The following is a 26,261-nucleotide window of genomic DNA, read 5'->3' on the forward strand; positions in this document are numbered from 1 at the left end:
TCTAGTTTATACACTTTAGAATTAAATAGATGACCCTTTTCCCATGCCTTCTCTAAGATTCACATTTCCACTGGGATGAATCTTGGAATAAATGAATACTTAGTTCTCAATTTTGTGTTCTAGGACTACTGTTTCCCCTAAGTTCATTGATTATCTTGAGAGCCATCAGTCTGCAGTACATGAAGCTGTATTTCTGTTTTCTGCCACCAAAGTAAGTGGTCCTGATGCAAACACTAGCTTTCAGCAGTGGCTAGTCTTGTGGGCTTAATTCATGGATATGGCTGTCCACTGTCATCTTGTCCTTAAATGTAACTAGCTTTGCTAGCAGTGTCAGCTATTCTTTTAACTCAATTTCTCTAAGAAAACATTCCCTAGTAAAAGTAGGAAATAAGCCACAGTTGGGGAAAAAATTACAGATCAACTTATTTTTAGTGAAAGATTTTATTTTACCAGATATATTTAAACTATTACACTTCAAAATTCATGTAACATTTATTGTTGAAATGTTTAGTATTTTTGTCTTAGAAAGTTTTCAAAATCCAGTGTGTGCTTTATACTTTTAGTACATCTTGACTTGAAGTAGCCACATTGTAAGTGCTCCTTATATGGCTAATGAATACCATACTGAATCATACAACTCCAAGAGTTAGTTTGTCATGTATCTTCATGTCTGCTCATGAAGACATTTTCTTGAACACTTACTTTGTGTCTAACACTCATGTAAATTCTGTTACACAGCAGCTAGGCACATTCCTTTTTCTCAAGTAGCTCTACAGTACATCAAAAGACAAGTGTGTTAGCTGTCTCAGAAAGGCGCTGCTTATGATGACAACGATGTGCTATGTGCAAAATCCCAAAGAGCCCCCAGAGAGGAGGCACCTGGGACAGAACTATGTGCTCAAGGAGGTGATATTTGAACTTAATCTGAAGAGAGGATCAGGTTCCTAAGAGGAAGAGCAGTGGGAACATAGCCACAAGAAGAGCCTGGAAGAAAATAACGCATGCAGCAGATGGAAATATTTAAACGAAGTATCCTTGTTTGTGTGCCCAAGTCTTAGATGCGTCTCAGCACACAGCTGGCAGCTAATGAGTGCCTACTAATCAGAAAAAATGTTTCTGCCTTTTCAGTAGAAAGTGAAGGAAGAAGCAAGAGAGATGGATACATGATGCATGTCACAAAGGGCCCTATGTGCCTTTGCAATTTATCCAAAGGCTGAAGGGAAACTATCGTCTCTGTCCATGAGTAAATTGAAGTAGAAAAGTAAAATGCTATGCATGCAATATTTAAGAAAGGGGCTCTGGGGCAAGACTCCCAAAGTTTAAATGTGAGGCTTGATAACAAATACTGAGATCATGGGCAAATAATTTTGGTCTGTGCACGTTTTTTTTTTCTTTTTTCTTTTTGTTTGTCATTGGACTTGAATTCGGGGCCTGGGTACTATCCCTGAGCTTTTTTTTTTTTTTTTTTTTTGCTCAAGGCTAATACTCTACCACTTTGAGCCACAGCTCCACTTACAGTTTTCTGGTGGTTAATTGGAGATAAGAGTCTTGAGGACTTTCTTGCCCAGCCTGGCTTTGAGCCTTGATCCTCAAATCTCAGCCTCCTGAGTAGCTAGAATTACCAGCCACCGGAATCCAGCCTACATGTGTCCTTATATCTAGTTGTAAATACTGTTGGTATTTGCATCACAAGGTGTTTGTGAGAACTTAATAAATTGTTATATGAAACATTCTTAGACTCCTTGAATGGACTTGATAAATGTCAGATGTTATATTTACAGAATTTTAAGTAGAAAAGCATCCTAAAGAGATCTGCATTTTCATAAACACCAATGACACTGAAGGTTGAAAAACAAGTTCAATGAGAAGGATGGGTCCACAAGTAGCAGGGCACACGTAGCAGAAATGGCAAGCCTTGGGATGAGCGAGTGTACAGAATGAGTGAGTTTGGTAACTAAGGGGGTGAGAGAGAAGACGTGACAAGCAGTTTATTATAACTTCTGAGTTTCTGCCATAGTCAGCATGGGATGAGCGATGGCACACTTCAGCAAGTTTCTGGGAGTACAGAAAGATCATCTTAGTGGATGGCATGAGAGGGTAGGTGGGGAGTTAGGGTGAAAAGGGGGGGGTTAAAAATCACTGATGTTATTAGACATGTTGAGTTCAGGATGATTAAGAGATAACCCAGTACGTGTGCAGTCTACATCGCAGGAGAAATACCTAGGAACTGACTTCTTACTTTCCAAAGATAGCCAAGTTAAATCCATTTTGAACTGAGAGATGACAAATTTACTACATAATTTAAAACAGTTTTATATGGCTACCATAAACAGATCACATTATGTTATAAACTATTTTAAAGAGATGATACAGATCTATAGGAAGCCACCTCAATCTTCTAAATACAATTTTATTTAGAAACCACAGAAGTTTCCATAACAGAATAGAAAACAGAAAAGTTCATTCTATTTTCTGTAAACATAGAAAACACGGGTCATGTTCTAGCAGTTTCTCTTTATACTAGTAATAATGACTGTAGCGTGTACAGGTGCAAGAAATTAGACAGAAGTGAAAGGTATACTCTCAAAACTTTGTCCTGGTTAATTTTGTCTAAAACTGGGGTACATTTTTTTTTATCATATTGTAAAGCTCTCTCCCTCCTTTAGACTATCTGCTGTTGAGTATGGAATGCACTTTTTAGACTTAGACTCAAGCCACTCAGTAAATTCAGGAAATATATATGTAAACTAATGCCAGAGAAGTGGATCCCTGGACACTGGGGCTCTGTTAGAGCCATTTATAGGGGAAAATCCCCAGACCTAACTGAAGGGGTTCATTTAGCAGATGTGCACCTGGCAAGCACTTAGATGGGGGGGGGGAGATGGAGGGAAGAAAAGAAGTACATTGTGACAAAGGACAGATGTAGGGTGAGTTTGAGAGCTGCAGAAACCCTGTATGAATGATGGATAAAGATGCTGAATGGGAGAGGAAACCTGAGGAAGGGAAAGATGAAGCAAGAAGTTTCGATAGATTTGTGTTATTGTTCTACAATTGTGTTGCCCTTTTCTATCTGAGGATTATTCATCTCAACGTAGTGGACACCAGGCTTGATCTTTTGACTATGACTCAAAATGTGAGAGGAATTGGATATGTGCTCCTTTCAGCAGAAGCTTTAAGAACTATTGGGAAAATTTCCATCTTTTTTCAGTCTATTCCAGATAGATATTGCCAGTGATATATGTGCAATGAGTGGCAAGGTCAAGGGCTAATTTGAGGCCAAAATCCAAGGCAATGTTCTGTTCTCTGGGTCTCTGTTAAGGATAGCTTGGGTAAACCATTCATGGGTCCCTATACTATAGGTCACAGTCATGTGGTATTCTTATAAAAGACTCATAGGGCTGGGATGTAGCTCAGTGGTAAAGTACTTACCTACTATGTGCAAGACTGAGATATTCCTGGTACCAACAACAAAACAGTAGAACAAAACAAAACAAAAAGTCCCCAAGTATCACAAACATAGGCTTTCTCTAGGGAATTAGTGCTGTAATAAGACAGTTTCTAAGTCAACCAGCACAAAGCATTCAATGACTGGGTAGAAAACCTCTTGTTTCAATTGATTGCAAATTTTTCATGAAGCTACTCATTATACAATGACTCATGTGTGACACATCGTTGATGGAATTTGTTTTGCCCTCAGTGGAATGGGAAAAATGCCTGCAACATCTTAAAGATGACAGTCATTAGAAAAGTAGTTAAAGAATGATGGTCTGTGGTTGCAAGCCTCACTGAACCGACACCTGAGTTGACTGTGTGTGTTATCTTAGACAAATGATTTAAGCTCCTGTCATCTCATAATTCTCTGGGGGAATCAATTGGTGACATGGCAGAGATTGTAGTTATTTTTAACAAAGACATTTAATAAAGTTATAGGTATTTCTGCCTTATTTTCCATATCTGAATCAGATAGGCTAAGAATAGAGAAAAGTAAGAAGTTGGCCATTGTATTTAAATCCTTGATGCTTGTTTGTTACTTTGTGTTTCTTATTCTCCTATTGAAGATTTCCTGGTTTCTTTCAGAGAGAGAGTAGAGCCAGCTCTGTGGGAGACAGATAGGGAGCAAAGAGGAAGCCTAACAGATGCGTTAATGATTATGGAACCTCTGTGGTCGATAGGCAGCCAGTGGTAAAAATTGCAGCAGGATTAGATATTCTTTTCCAATTCCATGGAACCAGTTAGTCCATAAGGATTTTGATGGTAGCATTCTCTTCAGTTTCAGAGTTGGAGCTTTCCAGGGGACAGTAGGTAATCTTTCTTTTGCTGGTTGTAGTTCAGTTGAAAGACATTTATCTGAAATCTGACAATGCTCTCTGTATGGATTTTAGCTTTTTTTTTTTTTATCCCAGAAACACATGTGTCTAATCTCCTTACTTGTATCATCTTTGGACTTGAGTATTACAAAGCCCTTATTCTCTGGCCAACATTTTGAATTGTCTGTCTTTTTCTTTTATTTTGCTGTGTCTTGTTTTGTTTCCCTGCTTACATAATGCTTATGGTTATCTATCTTAAAGAAAGCACGTAGGACATTTTCAAAATCTATACAGAGATCACATGGATTTAAACAATAGATTTATCTGTAGTTTGGGATCCTTTTTTCCCTCAAATGTTGTAATCCATCTTCCAGATTTCCCAGTCTTTTAATCTTGAGGTGTATTTTCAGCCTTAGTTTTCCTTTGCTGGAGTTGGAGTTTGACTTCCTCTTACTTCTCCCATCTTGGCCTAAGCAACCTTCTCTGTCAGCTTCTCTATGAACTGGATTTTGTCTGGCTTCTGCTTCTGCTTAGAAAGTTTTGAAGGATTTGAGTAGGGTACCACCTCAATATGCAAAGGAGAAAGTGATTTTAATGCCTTTGTAATCATTTATTTTCTAATGCATCTTCACCTACATGGTTCCAAGTCTGAAATAATCCTATTAAAGAGTCTTTTTCCTTTCTGTTGCTCTCATGTGTTGTATCCTTTCTCTTTGAAAAATGCATTAATCACAAAGCCAACTTTTATCATATGGGGACCACATAGGTTGATTTCTAGTGTGAAACCATCAGTGATCTCATGCTAACCACAGGAGGCCCCATTGATATCTTTGGATGTGTGAGAGATGGCAATGGATATTCACCTCATCTGAGAAATTGGTATCAAATGTTTGAGTTTGGATTCCAACTTGGAACTGCTTGGTTTATATGCTGAGCATTGCTGTCAAGGTTCAGAAAACAGTAAACAGCAGCTGAAGCAAAGAAGGGATTATTTTTTCCAACAAGTAGAAGTTAGGAGGGAGGGAAGTGGCAATGCTGGTGTGGTGGCATTGTGACATCAGTGGGTGCTTTCAGTCTTTTGCTCTGTTGTGCTTAGCATGTTGGCTTCTTAGCCTTAGAACACTGGTACCTTCCACAGCCCCAGGGGTTCATGTTGGCTTTCAAAGCAGGAAAGACAAGGAAGATAACATCAGTCATCAATACCCTGTTACTTGGGTAGTTTGAATATGGTCTGTCACTATAAAATTCCAAGTTGAAGCATGACCCTCAATACAGTAGTAGTGGTGGCATTTTGGGCCACGGTTGTTATTAAGGCTTTCCTTGAAGAACTAGATTAGCTATCATGGCATAGCTGTTCTGGCTTCCACATGTACCTACATGCCTTCTGCTTCTCTATCTTGTGTGGAGTTGCATGAGGACCTTTCCAGAAGCCAAGCTCTTAGTCCTCCCTATCTATGAGCTAAAATAAACCTCTTTTTAATTTATTATTCTTACTTGAAAATGCTAAATGAACCTCTTTTCCCCATAAAAATTAGTCTCAGGTATGTCATGATAGCAAGAAAACAGAATGAGACTAGTATATTTAAGTACAATCTACTCCATATCATTCCAGAAAACTCACTGTAAACTTTTAGTAAGTACCATCTGTGATCAGCTTGTCTTAGTAACAATTACACTGGAGTCCTGAACCAAGGACAGGATTGTTCAAATAAAGATAAGAAATATGTTTATTTACTTTGTATTATATGAAGTTAATATATTAAGATGCCTTTGAGAAACAACTTTTCTAAGCTCAATTGTTGAATCCCTGTGTGGAAGTAGTATTGTTAATGTTTCTATTACCATGAGTACTCCAATTTCTCATTCTACGTTTTTATTTACTATGTATTCTTACAAATTTAGCAATCCTCAGCACAGAGTGCTCAATGAATACTTACTGATTGAAAGTGAATCATTTTCTTTCTTTTTTTTTTTTTTGGGTCCGGTCGTGGGGCCTGAACTCTGGGCCTGGGCGCTGTCCCTCAGCTCTTCAGCTCAAGGCTAGCGCTCTACCACTTGAGCCACCTTCCCAGCCCTGAAAACGAATCATTTTCTATGAACAGGCAATTAGATAAGAGGTGAAAGTCTGAAATGAGCAAAGGACACAGCAAGAAAGTTAGAGAGGGCCTAGATATCTAGGAGGAAGACAATTTCACAAGCTGAAAAAAGTGAGGCAGGCCAAGTTGGAAAGATGGAAAACTAGGATGGGTACATAGTTGGGTCATAGGGGGAAAAAAGGACCCAGATGAAATTGAATATAAAAGGAAGATAAACTGGAGTAGGGAGGCAGATAATTGGAATCCAAGATTCCAGTTACTGCCTCTGTCTATATTGAAGAAAAATTTGCTGCCCATGAGTTGACTTACTCAGGTAGCTGACTTGTGTTAAAAGTAGTAGACATGAAAGAATTATGTTCTGAAGGTTGTGACCCCTTCCTCTCTGAGTTTAATGAATTCAATCACTGTCAGACAAGCATTGTGGAAATCTTTGCGGTCAAAACTTTAGAACAACCATCACATAACAAACAACAACAAAAGCCCAGCCACATTTCTAATACATTCTTCACAGCCCTTGCTTTCTTAGAGAAACTGGCTTCTTTATTCTGTCAAGAAGATCTGATTAAATTCTGGGCCGTTAAGCAAAAATATATAAAAAAAACTTCTTGAGTCTACGCGTAATTACGGAGGTTTCTCCTTTTGTAAGCCCCTGGGACAAGAAGTATTTCCATGTATGTTTTCTTCCAAATTATTTAGTTTAGATTTATCTTCTACATAAGCAGTGCCATGTGTCAGGGGAGTGCTTTAGGAGGGGAGGGGAAGCAGAAGAAAAGCAGCCCTGGTCTGCAGAGTGTCTCCAGGACATCTCATCAGGGAAAGATCCCATTTCTTGTATTAAAATTTATCTTTTCTCCCAAATTGAGTCTTTTTATGTGAATATTGGAAGCAGAAGAGTTTGTTTTCCTGTTTCCTGTGGCTAAGTAATTAAGCTTGGGTTGAAGCAGGCTTATTGTCTTAATGTCAAAATAGTTCCCTAGTTATAGATGCTAATCAATGGTGACAAACCTTTTCTTTATCTCCACTAGCAGCAAATATTCATTCTTTATGGATTGTAGTTTAGTAAGATAAGTTATGCTTATGCATATTAGAGGAATGGAATTTTATCATATAACCTTGCTGCCTAATTGCCAGTTTTGTTTTTTGGGTTCGGTCGTGGGGCCTGAACTCTGGGCCTAGGCACTGTCCCTCAGCTCTTCAGCTCAAGGCTAGCGCTCTACCACTTGAGCCACAGCGCCACTTCTGGCTTTTTTCTTTTTGCTATTGTGGTGCTGGGGAATCGAACCCAGGGCCTCAGGCATGCAAGACAAGTGCTCTACCACTGAGCCACCTTCCCAGCCCCAAATTGCCAGTTTTTAAATCAATTGACTGCTACACCTTTTAAGGATTACATGGTGAATGGAGGAAAGATACAGACAGAGAGTGAGAGAGAAGAAAGGAGGGGAAGAAACAGGCTGAGAAGCTGTAATAATAAATGTGTTGTATTCAACTAGAAAGAATCCCAGCAACCTTAGTATGTCATCAGATACTATTTAATTATATTGTGCAAAAATCCTTTTTAACATTTTATTTTCTATCAGTTATTACTCTGATTTTCTCCTTTTTTTCAAGCTTGTTAATACCTGTTATGGTTAATTTTTTTTCTCTCACTGAAAATTTCTATTCCTTGATTGTTTGCTTTCAAGAGCAAGATATTTACTTTTTTAAAAAATTTTTGAATATTAGGGTATATGCCAATACTAATCCATGTATAGATATAAAAGTTTAAATATACCAAAGACAATGCAGAGAAAACTGCATTGTCTTTTTACACTGATGCTTAAAATTAATTTATTTACTCCTCTAAGAAGCAACTATGTATGATCAGCTTTTAAAAAAATTCTCCCTGTGTGTGCATAAAGGGAGGAAGGAGAAGGAGGAAAAGGGAAAGGGAAATAAAGAAAAGGAAAGGAAAAATAGCAAAGGAAGAATATAATCTTTAGTTTCATAGTGACCCTGTCTGAAGGAGATGGCAGTTGTTTCTTTGAGGATTTGTTGTTAGTTGATTTAGTTTTTTGAGTTCTAAGTATATTTTAGATATGAGACCCTTGTCTGTTGTATGGCTAGTAAAGATCTTCTCCCAGTCCGTGGGCTTTCTGTTGATCGTGCTAGCTATGTCCTTTGCCTTGCAGAAGCTCTACAGTTTCATGCGGTCCCATTTGTCTAACCTTTCCTTGATTTGTTGTGCTTCTGGGTCTTTATTAAGAAAATTTCAGCCTGTGCCAAGAAGCCTAGAGTTTCTCTTATTCCTTCCTGTAATGTTTTCATGGAGTCTGCTTTTATTATAAGGCCTTTGGTCCATTTGGAGTTGATTCTAGTGCAGGGTGATATATATGGATCTAGTTTTAGTTTTCTACAAGTGTTTAACCAATTTTGCCAGCACCATTTACTGAAAAGGCTTTCTTCCATTCTATTTCTTTAGCTCCCTTGTCAAAGATTAGGTAGCTATAGGTCTGTGGGTATATTTCTGGGTCTTCAGTCCTATTCCATTAGTCCTCAGGTCTTTCTTGTGCCAGTACCAAGCTGTTTTGATTACTGTGGTTTTGTTGTAGAATTTGAAGTTTGGAATTGATATTCCTACAGCGCTATTCTTTCTACTGAGGATTGTTTTTACTGTTGGGTCTTTTATTGTTCCATATGAATTTTTGGATTGCTTCTTTTATTTCCTTGAAGAATGAGGTTGGAATGTTGATAGGTATTGCATTGAATTTGTAGATAGCCTTTGGCAGTGTTACCATTTTCACGATGTTGATCCTCCCAATCCAGGAGCTGGGAGATTTTTCCACTTGCTTAGTTCTCCTTTCATTTCCTTTTTCAGGTTTTTAAAGTTTTTGTCATACATGTCCTTTACCTCTTTTGTTAACACCTAAGTATTTTTTGTGGGGCTATTACAAAAGGGGTTGTTTTCCTAATTTCAGCCACACTCTTCTCATTACTAGCATACAGGAAAACCATTGATTTCTGAGGGTTAATTTTGTACCCAGCTACTTTGCCAAAGTTTCCGATCAGCTAAAGTAATTTGGGAGTGGAGTCCATGGGGTTCTTTAAATACAAGAGCATGTCATCTGCAAAGAGGTAAAGTTTTACTTCATCCTTCCCTATTTGGATCCCCTTTATGTCTGCATCTTGTCTTACTGCTGTAACTAGGCATTCTAATACTAGGTTGAAGAGGAGGGGGGAGAGTGGACACCCTTGTCTCGTTCCTGAATTTAGAGGAAATGGCTTTAACTTTTCACCATTAAGTATAATGCTGGCTTAGGTTTATTATATTGAAGAATGTTCCATGGATTCCTAGTTTTTCCAGAGCCTTCATCATAAAGGGGTGTTAGATCTTGTCAAATACTTTGTCTGTATCTATTGAGATAACCATGTGGTTCTTATCCTTGCTCTTGTTGATGTGATGAATTATATTAATTGTTTTACGTTCCTGAAATGCATCCTGTTTGATAGTGGTGTAGATTCTTTTGATGAGTTGTTGAAGTCGATTGGCCAAGATTTTGTTGAGAAGTTTCGTGTCAATATTCATCAAAGAAATGGGCCTATAGTTCTCTTTCTTTGATGAGTCCCTGCCTGGTTGAAACAACTGCCCGATTAACAAATGGGCTAAAGACTTAAAGAGAGACTTCTCTGAAGAGGAAATAAGAATGGCCAATAGACACATGAAAAAATGCTCAACCTCTCTAGCCATAAAAGAAATGCAAATCAAGACAATATTGAGATTCCACCTCACCCCAGCTAGAATGGCTATAATCAAGAACTCTAATAACAACAGATGCTGGAGGGGATGTGGACAGAAGGGAACCTTACTGCATTGTTGGTGAGAGTGTAAACTTGTTCAACCACTTTGGAAAGCAATATGGAGGTTCCTCAAAAGACTCCATATAGAGCTCCCCTATGACCCAGCAATCCCACTTTTGGGGATTTACCCAAATGATTACAAACAAGGTCATACCAAAGCTACCAGCACAACCACGTTTATTGCATTATTTACCATAGCTAAGATATGGAACCAACCCAGATGCCCCTCAGTAGATGAATGGATAAAGGAAATGTGGTATATATACACAATGGAATTCTATGCCTCCATGAGAAAGAATGACATTGCTTTTTTTGTTAGGAAATGGAAAGACTTAAAAAAAATCATATTAAGTGAAGTAAGCCAGGCCCAAAGAAACATAGGTCCCATGGTTTCCCTTGTTTTCAGTGACTAGTACATGTCTAGGACAAGCAGAGTAGGTCAAAGGCTATGTACATATGACCATATGAGATAATGTTAAGCAAAATGTACCCCAAGATAGGGACACAAGAGGGTTTTTTTTTCTTGCTAGTGTTTTTAATGTACTTTCAATACACTATGTGATTCTTTTTTTCTATTGTATGTTCTTCCCCCATGGTATAACCCCTGTTTTCACTGGCTTTGATGCTGGTGCTCTGCACCTTGTACATATATTTTTGTAATTTGGGGAGGGGAAGGGATATTGCAGAATGCTGAAATGAGGATGCAGGCTGACCCATTGTGACGATGAGATGTACAGGACACTATATTGAAAATGTCGGGGGGGGGGGGGGGCGGTGGAGAAGTTGGGGAGGTGTGAGGGAAGTGATGGTAGGGAGAAAATAAAGGAGAAGATAACAATGCTCGCTATGAAATGTACTCATTGCCCTACTCCTGTAACTGTAACCCCTCTGTACAACATTTTTGCAATAAAAAAGAAGATGGCAGTCTTCCATTGACCTATTGTATATATTATGTACTGTGTATAATACCAGGGCCTCAAGTAGGGCCTCAGAAGGACCACCAGTCTGTTGGTTTCACCCAGCTAACCAGGTAACTCACATGATCCACCAGCCAACAGTAGCTGTTGGATCTCCTCCCCTGTACTCCTCTCCCTTTGCCCCTCCCTGTTTCATATACACGCATACAGAATGATAGATGAAAGACATCCTGTTTTCTTTTTCTGATGCTATTATGAATAGAGTAAATTTCCTAGTTTCTTTTTCAGCCCACTTTTTGTTGGTTTGCAGAAAAAGGACAGGGTTTTATATGTTAAATTTATATTCTACCACGTGGCCAAATTATTCCATTTTGTCCCACGACACTTGAACTTGTACTTGCTTACATGTAGCTCTACTAGCTCTTTCCCCCTCATATCCTAAATACTGTTTTATCATTTCTCCTCTAACTTGAATCCATTGTGCAAATCTAAAAATATTTTAGCATACTTTAAATATGATTATGTATATATGTATGGCTATAGAAAGAGAGATTGATATGCAAACACACACATAGATGTATATAGAATTTGAGCTTGGGATAAAACAGCAATATTTCACATGAATTAAAAAATATTTAAGTATAATTATATAAAGCAAAATTTAAGAGATTTAAAAATAATATTTTTGATGACATTTTGAACTTGAAATTCTCTTCCAATGCTAAATCCTTTTTTAAAAAATATGTTTTTTTCTTTATTCTTTTTGTCAGTCATGGGGCTTGAACTTTGGGCCTGGGCACTGTCCACTCTTCAGCTCAAGGCAAGCACTCTACCACTTGAACCACAGTGCCACTTTTTTTTTCTGAGTGGTTTATGGGAGATAAGTGTCTCACAGACTTTCCTGCTGGGGCTGGCTTTGAAGCACGATCCTCAGATCTCAGTGTCCTGAGTAGCTAGGATAACAAGCATGAGCCACTGGTGCCTGGCTTGTGTTTGCTTTTTAAATAGTATTTTTATCTTTATTTTTAAGCTGATTTTATTTTTTATCTATTTTTATTGTCTTTTAGAAGCTGTACAAGGAGTTACCATTTTACAAAGCAGCATATGAAAACTTACAATGCATCTCAATCAATGTTACTCCTTTTAACATTTTCACCCATCACTCTTACCCCCACTTTTCCTCACTTTTCTTAATTTTATAATATATACATTGAATTTTTGACTATCATTGCTAAATCCTTAAAGTACTTTTTGCTGATTGGAATTTGCCTGTTGTCATTAATTGAAATGGTACAGCTGCTATATTCAAGTCTTTAGTCCCTCCTGACTTTTGTGCCCTATTGAAAGAAAACAAAAGATTTCCAAATCCAATATATCTTTCTTTAATTTCATTTGTAGGAAGTAGAGAACAAAGATTTGCACAACAGAATACTGCTTTAGATTATACTTTTAATTACTTACACATGTAAATTTACTATGTTGCCAAGGTCTAAGTGCCTTATTTAGGTGTCTGTTTAAAAATCTTTCAGGGGCTTAATCCATTGAAAAGAACTGGCCACCTACATATATTATTATCATAAAATACATAGACTATCTGGCATTTATTTTCTAAGATTTAAATTGGCTTAATCTTCGAATAACAATCACTGTGATAGATGGTTGAGGTTGTTATTACGTCAGTTTTACACACAACTATTTTAGATAGATTTATGCTTATATAAAAATTTATTAGGTAACCTGGAAATACCAATTAGTCAAATAGTCACTTAACTTCAGCTGTCATACAAATTAGTAACTTATGTCCTTCAGCCTTAGACCAATTAGAACTAAAGTAAAATCCACTTAACCACTTTCTAGTTGTGTTTCTACCCTTTAGAAAACATTTTATGGTTTCTTCAGTCTTACAAGTTTATAAAGAACATGGTTTTGGGGAAAAAACCCCACAGATAAGTCTTAAAGTTAACTTGCATTTGTTCCTTCCTATTCCTCTTTCAGTTATTTTTTATTTAGATCTCTAGGGGACTTTTGCATACACGGCATGTTTTTGAGAACTCTGACTATAGGTACAAGATGTAATGTGTCTTAGCCTTAGTTATGATAAACTGCATTGGATGGCTTATAGTATAAAACATACCTTAAATTATGTACAGAACATATGGAATTTGTGTATCATGATTTTATATCCGTAACACGTGTGTTTGCACATATTGGTGGACCTGTTTCTTTCAAAATTTAGGGAGAGGAAGTGTGGAATTAATTACAGGTGGACTGTTCAATGCTGATTTATATACAAAACTGAACCTTTTGCACTTCTATGTGTGTTTTGATATCTAAATACCATTTTATCCGTCTGGCTTTCTTACTTTGAGCACTCTTTTTCCTGGGAACAAGAGTTTAGAGGTTTTTATTGTCCTTTTCTATGTCTAGTTTTTGTAGGCCTAAATATTCATTCAGAGCCGATGTGCCTTCTTATTAAGGTTGATTCTTTAATTATACTTTACAAACATGCTGACATTGTAAACATGCCAGAGTCAACATTATCATAATGGAATGAAGAACTGGAATAATGGGACATAGGAAAAGATGAAGAGCTGGGTACCAATTCTCTTTAAGGCTACAATATTTCTATTTCTACCAAGAGGGCAATTGTACTGAAACTCATATCCATTTTTCATAAGGGCGTCCACCATCTGGTTCCTCTTGTTTCTCCCTTCTCATGCATTTACATCTGTTGCTTCTTCATTGTTCTACATAAGATTCCATTCCATATTTAATGTTCATTTCCATAAAAATTCCACATTCATGAGAGTCCCTAGGTCTCTGTTACCTATAGGTCTTCTAAGATAATTACAGGGGAGCAGCAGCCAAGGTCACAAGGACAAAACACATGCAGGTTTGATGTGCTCACTGCCACAGAAATCTCTGGCAAGGACTTCACTGCTGCTATGCTTTGCCTGGCCAGTGTTTGGATGGAGCACTGGAGCTAGCAGTGTGACACATCCTTCCTGATTGGGTCACCACATTAAGTGTGCTTAGTGATTTGTAAAGTTATCTGGAAAGAAAAAGCATGTTAAATTGAAAACAGATGGATGGAATGACACATATAGTCTTGGAATTCATAATGCAGTGCACAGAGTTCAATCAGGTGCTTGACATCCTGACAGTCTTGTCTCTGTAGGAAAAGAAAAGAAAACACCTGGAGTCCTGGGTTTGATAGTGCTAAGTTCACATTTGGGGCCATTTGTGTTCAGTATATAGATAGATAGATAGATCTATATCTATCTAGATCTATCTATCTATCTATCTATCTATACCATTGATTTTCCTGTTTCTCTTTTAATAAGTCTTTCTATCTACAATATTTCATCTCTTGTTTATTTCCTGCCACCATACCTGACCCCACCTGACCAATTTAAGCTAAATCAAAACTTTGGATAGCAGGTTAGAAAAAAGGGAAAAACAAATTCACTATCTGTTCTTTAAGGAGTTAAGAGTTTCTTCATGTTCACTGTAACCACACTTACTACATATAACTGTGTTTAAGATACAATGAAACATTCTATGTACAAGTTTATAAAGGCCATATTCATACAATTTGACTATAATGCCAGTGAAGGAAGGATCTAACAAGTAAAATTAGGTATTTTTAAAAATAGTTATTATAAAGATGATGTTCAGAGGTATTACAGGTAATGAGTACATTTCTTGTTGGACGATGTCACTCCAGTTTTTTCCTCCCATCCCCACCCACAAGTTGTAAAGTGCATTTTCATCCTAGTGTCTAGTGGGTATCACTGCTGCATTTGTTTACCTTTTGTCCCCCCATTTCTGTGCCTTCCCTCACCGCCTCTCAAAGACAGATATAAACAAACAAATAAGACAAAAAGAAAACATAAACAACACCGAAGGAGAAAAAAAATCTCATTTACATTTTAACGTCTGCTAACAGCAGCTTAAAATGTGTTGTCAGGCAATTATACAAGTATACAAAGCAAATTACAGTGAACAGCTTATTAAGAAACTCGCATTTTTTTGTAGCTATATTGAAAGTGGTAATACGACACAGTGCAAATGCATTTAGATATATTCTCTAGCACTGTGGTATTTTACAAATACTAGTCAGCTGGGAGTCAGGAGGCCTTCTTTTTCATCTTGGCTTTGTCATGGCAAGTAAGTTATCAGTCTTAACGTTGTTAGAAGCATCGGCTTGGTAAATCAGTCAAGAAACATCGTGCCAAATTACTATTGTGAAGTTGGGCAGCTAGACATGTTCAGGACATGGGAAGGTCATCGCACAGACTTAAAACTAGTGTGGTACGGCAGGCACTGTTAGCTGTTGACAAAAACCCATGCTTCCCTTCTTTCACCGTAATAGGTCACACGGCTGCCCAACTATAGTAAAATTATAAATCCTAACACATTAAGTAGTATCTAAGTTTTCTTTCTTTTCTCTTCATTAAGGAGAATTGATGAAGGCCGAAGGTCTGTGTCATGAAACCTTCCTTATGTAATGTTTAATGGTTTTCTTTGCAGATTTTAAACCACACTAGTGATGAGGGACTAGAGCAGTCTAAGAAGTCATGGTTTAAGAATAGCAGAGGTTATGGTGGCCTCAGTCTTCAAATAACTATGTGGGGATGCCTCGTTCCCTGGCTCCAACTTGTAACCTTTGCTGATGGAGAAATGAACTGCTACGGTGCTTAACTGATTGCATTTTGACTGATTGGTTAAGAATTTTTGATTACCAAATTAATGTGATTTTAATGGAGAGATCATTTGAGTTAAAAACTGATGAGAAAATAAATGGCAGTCATATGTATATTTCTGTGACTGTGTCTAAGTGAGAAGTACAAGGGAGCTGTTCTTGAAAAGTGATACTTTTCAAGAGGCTAACCTTACTTACAGTTCCTCTTATAACGAGGGTTTATGTTACCCTCATGGCATTTCTCCGATAGTAACATAGAAATGCCATACAATTGCAGCCTCCAGCTCTGCCTGGTTTCTAAGGCATTCCATGATTATTGGAAAAACTTCTTTCTCCTTTCTCAGAGAGAAAGTTGACTTCATTCTGCCCGTCCTGTTCTTGGAAATCTGGCAGTTAAATTATCATGTACACCCATTATGTAGTCGTTATATACTGTTTACATTTAAAAAAAATTCTTGGTGAAATCTGCCTCAAGCAAAGATGCTATCTAAAATTGTTTAACATGGATTAACAAGGATCTTTCATCTGACATGTATCAGACATGCAGAGCCTGTTTTCAAGTTGTTCTGACAAAATGAATAAAAATATCAGCTCTGGAAAGACCTTTAAAGTGTTGAAGTTATATGTGGCTATATGTTATTGAGATCTTTTTTTGGGAGGGGGGGGGGTCCAGTCGTGGGGCCTGAACTCTAGGCCTGGGCGCTGAACCTCAGCTCTTCAGCTCAAGGCTAGCGCTCTACCACTTGAGCACCACTTCCGGCTTTTGTTTTTCTGCTTAGGTGGTGCTGAGGAATCGAACCCAGGCCCTCATGCATGCAAGGCAAGAGCTCTACCACTGAGCCCCTTCCCAGCCCCAGTTCTTGAGATCTTTTTTGATTCTTTGTGTCTGACAGTAACATTTTTAGATCTTTATAAACCATACTTTCTCTATATTCTTGATATAGTTTGGATCATAATGTCTCCCAAAGATATACATAATGAAGGTTTCATCACCAGCCTGTGGCACTATTAGGAGATGGTGGAATGTGTAGGAAGTGGAGCCTTGTGCAAGGAAGTTAGGCCATTGGGAGGCATCCTTGAAGGAAGTTAGGTCATTGGAGGTGTGTCTTTAAGGCCTTTCCCCCACCTGTGTTTGCTTCCTGAATGCCATGCTACATGCTTTTCCCCTGGTGTACTGTGTTGTCACAGGAATAAAGCAATTAGGACCAAGCAACTATGGACTAAAGCTTCTGACATTGTGAGCCCAAACAAATTAAGATGATCATCTCAGATGTTTTGTCACAGTGATGCCAAACTAACATAATCCTTATTTTCATATTACCTGGAAATCTGAAGAAGTCTGGATGGACACCTCATGTTCTGGTCTTTGCTCATCCTTTTTATTTTATTTTATGTGATTCAATGTCCATAAAGACGACATTGAATAGATGAAATGTCTTCCTACTTTAGGGTTGTAGCTGCTCTTTTTGTGGCATTTCCTTGTCTGTGATTGGTGAAGTTTTCCTCCATCATTGCCCAGCTTCTGGATCCTGATGCGTGACCAGCATGGAATAGATATTTTCTGAAAGAGTTAATGAAAAAAGAAAAGAATTCCTGATGACATACACCTACATATTATGAATTACATGTTACTAAAGATCTATTGGTTCTATTGAGAAGAATCAAGAAAACATTTTCTTTCTAAGTGGCCTGTCCTGTATGCTGCATTCTCTCCTTCTATGTTTTCTGCCTCTATTTTTTGTGTGACATATTGTAAAGAAGCTTCAGATGGGAGTATGCTATAGGAGCAAATCAAATTAATGATGATGATGTCATTTCCTTCCCCCTAAATTTCTTTCCCCCAACCCCGTGCATGGAATTCATAATAAATAGGACTGAAAATGAGTTCTGGGTAGAGGATTGTACTCCAGGATACTTTTCACTCACTAAATTTTTCATGTTTAATCTCACAGCTTCTAGAAGTCAAGTTGCTCTCTAATGTGTACTCCTTTTACACAAATGCTTTTTAAACAAGTTTAACCTGTCATTCCAACTAACCTTGTTGAAAAATTCATGTGCTGCTGCGGAACCTTTATTACCGAGGTTCAGAACGAGTCTATCTTCATTTCTGTGAAATGTTAAAATGGCAGTGCTAATGTATCAATCTGATAACATTTTCCAGTCTATCTAGAAGTTCAAAGCTGACTTCTTTAAAGTAAAAGTTCTAAAATAGAGCAGAAAAAAGCAAGTTAAAGCATCTCTGAAGGTTGCAAGTGAATACTGCAAGTGTGTCTAGTGATATCTTGAATAAAACAAGTTGCATTTTTCCTGAAGACCTTGGCTTACCCTATTATGTCCATAGCTATGCCTCAGACAGGGAACAAGCTTCTTTGCAGTGCTTTTTCTACAAGAGATATCACTGATTGACACAAGTAAAAGCTTTCTGGGTGCTGGTCCTGACAGTTCATCTAACATTTATCAAGTATGCAATAGGAACAGTTCACTAAAAGAAATCAGAATGGGCTATTTCCCAGATGGAAAGGCACAGTAGGCTTTCAGTTTAGTAGTAAATTTTATAGCATTAATTTCCAAACCTTATTTAGGTTATTGGTCATGTCAAAGCTCTGTTGATCAAATTCCAGAGACATGAGATTAAAGAACAGTCTGGAAATTTCTTAATAGGAGTACATATTTGTTTCCTGGGAAGTTGAGTATTACTTTTTCAGGTTTTTAAATGACTCATTTCTTTAAAAATAAAATATGTTGTGTGACATAATACTACTTACATTTTTATGGATGTATATGTGTTTGTATATATGGCTAGAGGTTATCTAAATATATTTTAAATTTGATAATTAAAGGAAAATGATTATTTAAAACAATATCAAACCCATTCTTAGGAATCTTTCAAAATAAAGGTGTTTTTCTTGTTTGCAGTACTGGAGTTTGAACTTAGAGGATTGTACTTATTAGGCTGGCACTAGATGTAAGACTTGATCCATTATACCACCACCTTTTATGTTAGTTAGTAACATCTCATTTCATGCTCAGATAGGCCTAGACTGTGAGTCTTTTCTTTGTGCTCCCCTGACATAATAGATATGGACCATGCTACCCTGCCATTGTTTGAGATAGAGTCTCTCAAACTTTTATGGCCAGGCTGGCTATAAAATGCAGTTCTATGGTCTCCATCTCCTTTGTAGCTAGGATTAATAGCCATCAGCACACCTGACCAGTTGGTTTGTTTTAAGGTTTGTGGGTCCCTGCAATGTTACCTATGTATTTCTCTCCTGTGTATAGATTAAATATGAACTCAAGATTGTAAAAAGGAAGTTTACGCAAGTTTCAGAAATAAGAGAGAGTGACACAAATAGTTCAGTGAATGTCCTCTCAATAAGTTATCGTTTGACTGTGTGTCTCCTATTATACTTGAATATGAAATGTGTCTACAGACTGGTGTGTTCCCATGGCTTGATCTCCAGCTGGCGTTGGGAGGTGGTAGAAACTTTAGGGGTAAGTCCTAGCAAGAGGAAGAAAGTCACTCAGATTTTCCCCTTGAAAGTTCTATGTGGTCCTGGTTTGACATTAGGAGAACATCTTCCCTTCTACGAATTCATACTATCACAATGTTCTGTCTAACCACATGTTCACAGTCCATGGGGCCAAACATTACAGACTAAAACGCTAAAACTGGGAGCCAAGTTAAATCCTTCCTTCCCGAGTAAATAAAACTAGTATAGCCCCTTCCATGTTCCTAGTTCTGTCAATTAAGGTGTTGGCTCAGGTCTACTGAATTCTAAACAAGAGCTAGAAATTAGGCAGCTGAAGGGACAGGAAAAATATTGATTTATTTAAGAAAAAGACAAAAATGCTAAACTTCAATTAGGACTTGGTGTATTTTTGCAACATTTGTGCCACACTAGCAATCGATGTCAACACCATTTATATTAAACATTGCATATAGAAAATTGATATAGTACAGTTGGTTCTGCAACATCATTGCAACAAAATGAAGCAAAATGGCCCATCCCATCTAGTGGGCTCACTGGCGCCATTGTCCACACATCCACAAGCATACGGTAACATTCAGGAAAGGTGATTCAAGCGCGTGTTTTGGAAATGGAGGTGGGTATGAGAAAGGAACTTTTGACACTTGAGCGTGGTGATCAGCTTCTATAATATTTTCATATTGCTATATTCTTACGGAACTCCTAATTTTCTGAATGCTGGAATAGTAAATCTCAGTCACCTGGAATAAAGCCACAATTCCAATGAAAGTTAAAAAAAAATTGGTGCTTTCCCTAAAGTAGGTCTTTAATGAATTCTTGCATTCTTCTTCATATAGTAAAAATTTATTATTCAATGAAACCACTAGCTAAATGTAGGGGGAAGGACTCATATTTATTGAATGTTTACTACATATGAGACATTTCACATGCAATTTCAGTTCATTATTTCAATGGCCCTGTAAAATGAAACCCAGAAAGTTATTGCAAAACATATGAATAATTGAGCTGGTTTTCCAACTTGATAAATATGCCTGGCTCTAAAATCTATATAATCTGACCAGCATAAAGCCTGTAGCTTATAAAAGTAAAGAAGCTGGGTGCTTGGAAAGAAAGGAACCATTTAATAAAACTGAGAAACACGTATCCTGATTTTGAGTTTATACTTAGGAGTCTGAAAAATGACTTAAAATGAAGCCTGCAGCCAGGTGTCCATGGCTCATATCTGAAATCCTAGTTACACAGAAGGCTGAGATCTGAGGGTCCTAAGTTCAAAGCCTACCATGGCAGGAAAGTACAAGAATGAGATTCTTACCTCCAGTTAACCAAAAAGAAACTGTAAGTGGGGCTGTGGTTCAAATGTTGAGCATTAGTCTTGAGCAAAAAATGCTCAAGGACAGTGCCTAGGCCTAGACTTCAAGCCCTAGGATGATCAATCAATCAATCAATCAATCAATCATTAATCTGAGACTATTTTTGAAACATATAAAGCACACTTCAGTCTTTATTTCTATTATTATTTCCCTATGGAAACTTTTTTAGACACTTCCCCTCATTACTCCCATGTCCAATGAAATTTTAATACTGCAGATATACTTTATGGCTTTTTATGCCCTATGACTCTTTGGGGGAGCACAAAAAAACTATAATAAGATTTTTACTCCTTTAGGAGAATTTTACCCCTGTTGAAACTGCACAATACAGGCTAGTGCTAGATTATCTCACCCACCCATCCCATTCCAGTCCATTGCTAGTCAAAGGAACAGCCAGAGTAGAGAAAGCATACCTTTAGCAGAAACTGTCCACTTGTGTCCCTGTCTTCGCTTAACATCATATTATATGGTCACCTGTACAAAGCTTTTGACCTTTTCTGATTGTCCTAGACATATACTAGTTATTGCAAATAAGGGAAACCATGGGACCTATGTTTCTTTGGGCCTGGCTTACTTCATTTAATATAATTTTTTTCCAAGTCTTTCCATTTCCTAACAAATGGGGCAATGCCATTCTTTCTGATGGAGGCATAAAATTCCATTGTACATATATACCACATTTTCTTGATCCATTCACTTACTGAGGGGCATCTGGGTTGGCTCCAAATCTTAGCTATGGTAAATAATGTTTTTAACATACTTATAATGTACTATATGATTTTTTTTGTTTCTTTTGTATGTTCCTCCCCCATGGTATAACCCCTGTTTTCACTGTATTTGATTCTGGTGCTCTGAATCTTGTATATACACTTTTCTAATTTGGGGAGGGGAAGGGAAAAAACAAAATGCTTAAATAGGGATACAGGTTGACCCATTGTAACAATGAGATGTACAAGACATTACGTTGAAAATGAACTTAACAAATTGTGGCGGGAGGAAGGGAGGAGTTGGGGAAGGAAAAGATGATGGGGAAAAACAAAGGCAGAGTTAACAATGCTTGATAGGAAATGTACTCATTACCTTACTCATGTAACTGTAACCCTTCTGTATACTATTTTTACAGTAAAAAAGAAACTGTCGAAATTCTGTTTCTAGCATTAATTTCTTGCAGGAACTTGGGCAAGTGACATAACCTTGTTGAACTGCCAGTTTGCTTTGTCAAGAAAATGGAATTATAACTCCCAAATCTCAAAGTTGTTGTGAGAGTGAAAAAAGTGATATCTTTCAAGTGCCTAGCCTGAGCCAGCACAGATCTCAAAAACTGTCAACTCCTTTTCTCCCAGAATGGAGACATCACTCGACTCTGGGAATATCACTCTATGCCGGGAGTATTGGTAAACATGAGTATTGGGAAACATGAGCTGCGATACAAACTCTGAACTGCCTAGAGGTATTTTTTTTTTTTGGTCTGGGAAATGAGAGGACTTCTTGCTAAATTCCATTTTAACCTTTCCATACTGTGACTTTATAGTACCTTGTTCGGCCCTTTCGGGGACACATATGAATTAATCACACTTTGGGCTGGATGCCAGCAGCTCACATCTGCAATCCCAGCTACAGAGATGGAGATCCTGAGTGGGAGGCCAGCCAGTACAAAAAGCTCCGGAGAGCCCACTTCAACCAACAGCCTGGTGCAACGTGTACGTCTGCCATGCCAACTATGGGCACGCTGAGATCAGGAGGATGAAGTTTCAAAACCAGCCTGAAAAAAGTATGCAAGACATCATCTCCCTGAAACGTATGGACCTCTTTTGTTCAGAGACACTATTGCTTTGGAATATCCTCCCATGTTTCCCTTACCTGCTGCAGAAACTAAATCTTTCTCCATTCTTTTCTTTCTTGCTGTTCCTCTTTTGGCTTTGTACTCACCAAGATGTCCACTCATTATGTTCAGTTACAGTGAGGAGTTAGTTGTATTTTGGATCTAGAGAGAAGGTAAAGGCTGCAAGTTTCTGAGTGGGTTAGCATGGGAGTAAGAGACAAAGAGTGGAATTGAGAATGACTGAAAACTTGGTGGTGTGAGAAAATGGAAAGATACATACATATATATATATATATATTTCTGTATAGATGCCATGTATTAATTTCTATGGTCACTATAATAAAGTATCACAGGTAGCTTAAAGAGAAGAAATTTACTTTATTATAGTTTGGAGGTTCAAAATCTGAACCAGGATAATGTCAGGGTTGGTTTCTTTTGAAGCCTCTCTCCTTGGTGGGCATCTTCTCTTGTAATTTTATATGATCTTCTTTCTATGGCTCTGTCGGTATCCTAGTCTTCATAAAGATGAAAGTCAATTTGGACCTGTACCCACTATCATGACCTAATTTTAATTTAGTGTCCAATTTAATGACTCTATCTTCAAATACAGTTGCATTCTAATGTGTTGGTGGATAGGACTTCAGCATATGATGTTGGTATGATATGATGCACGATTAAGCCTATAACAACATAACTTATAGATGATATCCAGAGCCAAATGACTGAGTGAAATGATCAGGGAATGTATTTGAATAAAAATAAAAGTTCTAGAGATGGAATTCTAGTGCACTCTACCCTTGAAATTGGAAGAACTATGAAATATTTACAAGGAGAAAAGAAAGCAATAAAAAAGGTATGGGGATGTTGAGGGCATAAGAAAAAATACTTCTTATATAAGTTCATGTTATATTACAGATGATGAAATCTACTTTCTTGGAAAGTAGATAACTTTTAGTGTGGCAGAAATACCATGGAAAAATCTGTAGATTGAACAAATTTAGTGTTCCTTTCTCTGTAATGTCATGCAACTCTATGTCAATTTCTACCTGAGAATTTGTTATACCATACAGTACTATAATTGTCTACATCATAGAACTGTGAACTCTTTTATTTTAGGTCCATAGTCGTGATGACTCTGGGTGTTGTTATTGAATAAAATGGTACTCACCATTAATATTTACATGGTAGGCCATTGATAAACTTAGGTTGAATGAATTTAAAAAACGATAATGAATAAAAAAACGATATTTTCCATTCGATACAGATATCTCTACCTTGCATATCTTTTAACATAATATGCAAGTGATTGGCATTGGAAAATCTGATTACCCCCTGGTTCAGCATTGTTGTGTGCAATTGAAAGTATTGGAAACACCTTTTTGCTGTTTTCACATAGTATCCCAATCACCCCGGGGGCATTATATTACTCTAAGTTTGTGGTGCCCTTCTGTACTCTAGGATATATTCTTGAAAGTAAAACATACACCTAATCTAACCTGAATTCAGAGGGAGGAGTAGGTCTGCATATTTTTTTTTTCCTGTGTAGAGAGAGAGTTTGTTGGCAAGCTGACATGAAAATATTTCATTTCTCAAATGATCCCACCTGCAAATGAAATCTGTGATCATTATTTATTATTTGTTGAGCACAAACTATGTACTTCTTGCTATATATTTATAAAAACACACAAACCTAAACAAACCTCAGGGGTCTACATGAACCATTCCTTGAGGCTTAGCAATCCACTCCAGGCACAGACTGCAATCCATATACGACAAGACTGAAAATGTGATTGCATCTCAGAAGCATTAAGCCTGGAGTTTTTTTTTTAAATGATTACAGAGAACTTACACAAGATAGACTGAAAATGTTTATCAAAATGAAAACTTTTCAAGAGACATGTTTAGAGAGGAAAGACCTGGTGAAATGACAGCTCTGATTCTAGAGTGAGCTCAAGTGTTACCTACTTGAAGATGATACTGGGAAGTAAGCAACTAATTTGGACCAAGGAAAGAAGCTCATAAGCTCATGAGCTTATAGCCTGTGAATATATTTACTAATGTGAATATTCATTGTAAAAATGGATTCATCATAGGTTCCAAGGTGTATGAGAAGAAATGTGATAAAATAGCAAGCAATAGTAAGTAAAATTAAACTTAGAGACAAAAACATGCCTCCCAAGATTTTTGCCAAAGTTTAATGCATGTTTACTTGATTGAAATGCATTGACAGAATTGTGGAAGAGCTTTCAGACAAATAGCAGAAGATTTGGATTAGGCATGCACAAACTAATGGTTTTTCTCAAAAACAACAGGGCATTAGAAAGCATTTGCTCAGGATGTCAGCATTAGGGAGGCTTAGAGAGAAAATGCACACCTGAAATGGTTTCCAAGTTCAGAGCTGGGGGAATAAACTGGAGGATTGAGTCATGCATTTTCCTCATTCGTGTTTATAGGTCAGAAACAAAGGCTACTGTCAGCTTACCTGGAAAAGTATGCAAAATCAGCAGTACATCTCCTAAGGACTGACCCTCCGCTCTGCTGCCCCATCATAAGACCCTTACCTTTACTTTCCATGCTCAACAGCTCACTATTTCCCAGATCTCCTACCCTTTGCCTTTGTGATTGAAGTAAGATTCAGCTCACTAGACCTACAATTTTTCTACGGAGACAAATCGAACTTTATTTTGGTAGGTTATTTTTATTTCATTTTAAGGGTGCTGGGGCTTGCTTGTTCCTCAGAGTCATGTTCTCTGGTCTTCATGAAGTAGTTGGGAACCTCTTTGGTGATACATTTGAGATCCCAGTATCTCAGAGCTTCATTGGATACTTTTATCTGCAGCAGGTATCACCAAACTACAGCCTATGTGACAAATTCAGACTGTCTTTTTTTTTTTATAAATAGGTGTGTGTGTGTGTGTGTGTGTGTGTGTGTGTATGTGTGTGTGTGTGTGTGTGTGTGTGTGTGTGTGTGTGTGTGCTGTTCCTGGGATTTGAATTCAGAGCCTGGGCACTGACTCTGCTTTTTTGCTCAAGGTTAGCACTCTACCCCCTGAGGCACAGCTCTTCTTCTGGCTTTTTGGTGTTTAATTGGAGGTCTCATGTGCTTTCTTACTTGGGCTAGCTTTGCTCCAAGATTCTCAGATCTCAGCCTCCTCAGTAGCTGTCATTATAGACATGAGCCACCAGTGCCCTACTAATTGCAAATAGATTTTTTGTATATATTTTTTATTGTAAAAATACTGTACAGAGGTGTTACAGTTACATGAGTGAGGTAATGAGAACATTTCCTATGGAGGGTTGTTACCTCCGCCTTTGTTTTTCTCCTACCATCCCCAACTTCTCCCCCACTTCCCAACCTCCCCAACTCCTCCTCCCCCCATAAATAGAATTTTATCTGCATATAGTTATGTCATGTATTAATATATTTTCTTTTTTGGGGGGGGATCCAGTCGTGGGGTGTGAACTCTGGGCCTGGGCGGTGTCCCTCACCTCTTCAGCTCAAAGCTAGCGCTCTACCACTTGAGCCACAGCGCCACTTCTGGCTTTTTTCTTTTTGCTTATGTGGTGCTGAGGAATCGAACCCAGGGCCTCAGGCATGCAAGGCAAGCGCTCTACCACTGAGCCACCTTCCCAGCCCTGTATTAATATATTTTCTATGTCTACTTTCACACTACAATTCTGGAGCTGGGTAGTTGCAAAAGGGGAAACAGGGTCTGAAAAGT

This window comes from Dipodomys spectabilis, unplaced genomic scaffold (assembly GCF_019054845.1).
Source record: "Dipodomys spectabilis isolate Male_0828 unplaced genomic scaffold, ASM1905484v1 ptg000297l, whole genome shotgun sequence".
Classification (NCBI taxonomy): domain Eukaryota; kingdom Metazoa; phylum Chordata; class Mammalia; order Rodentia; family Heteromyidae; genus Dipodomys; species Dipodomys spectabilis.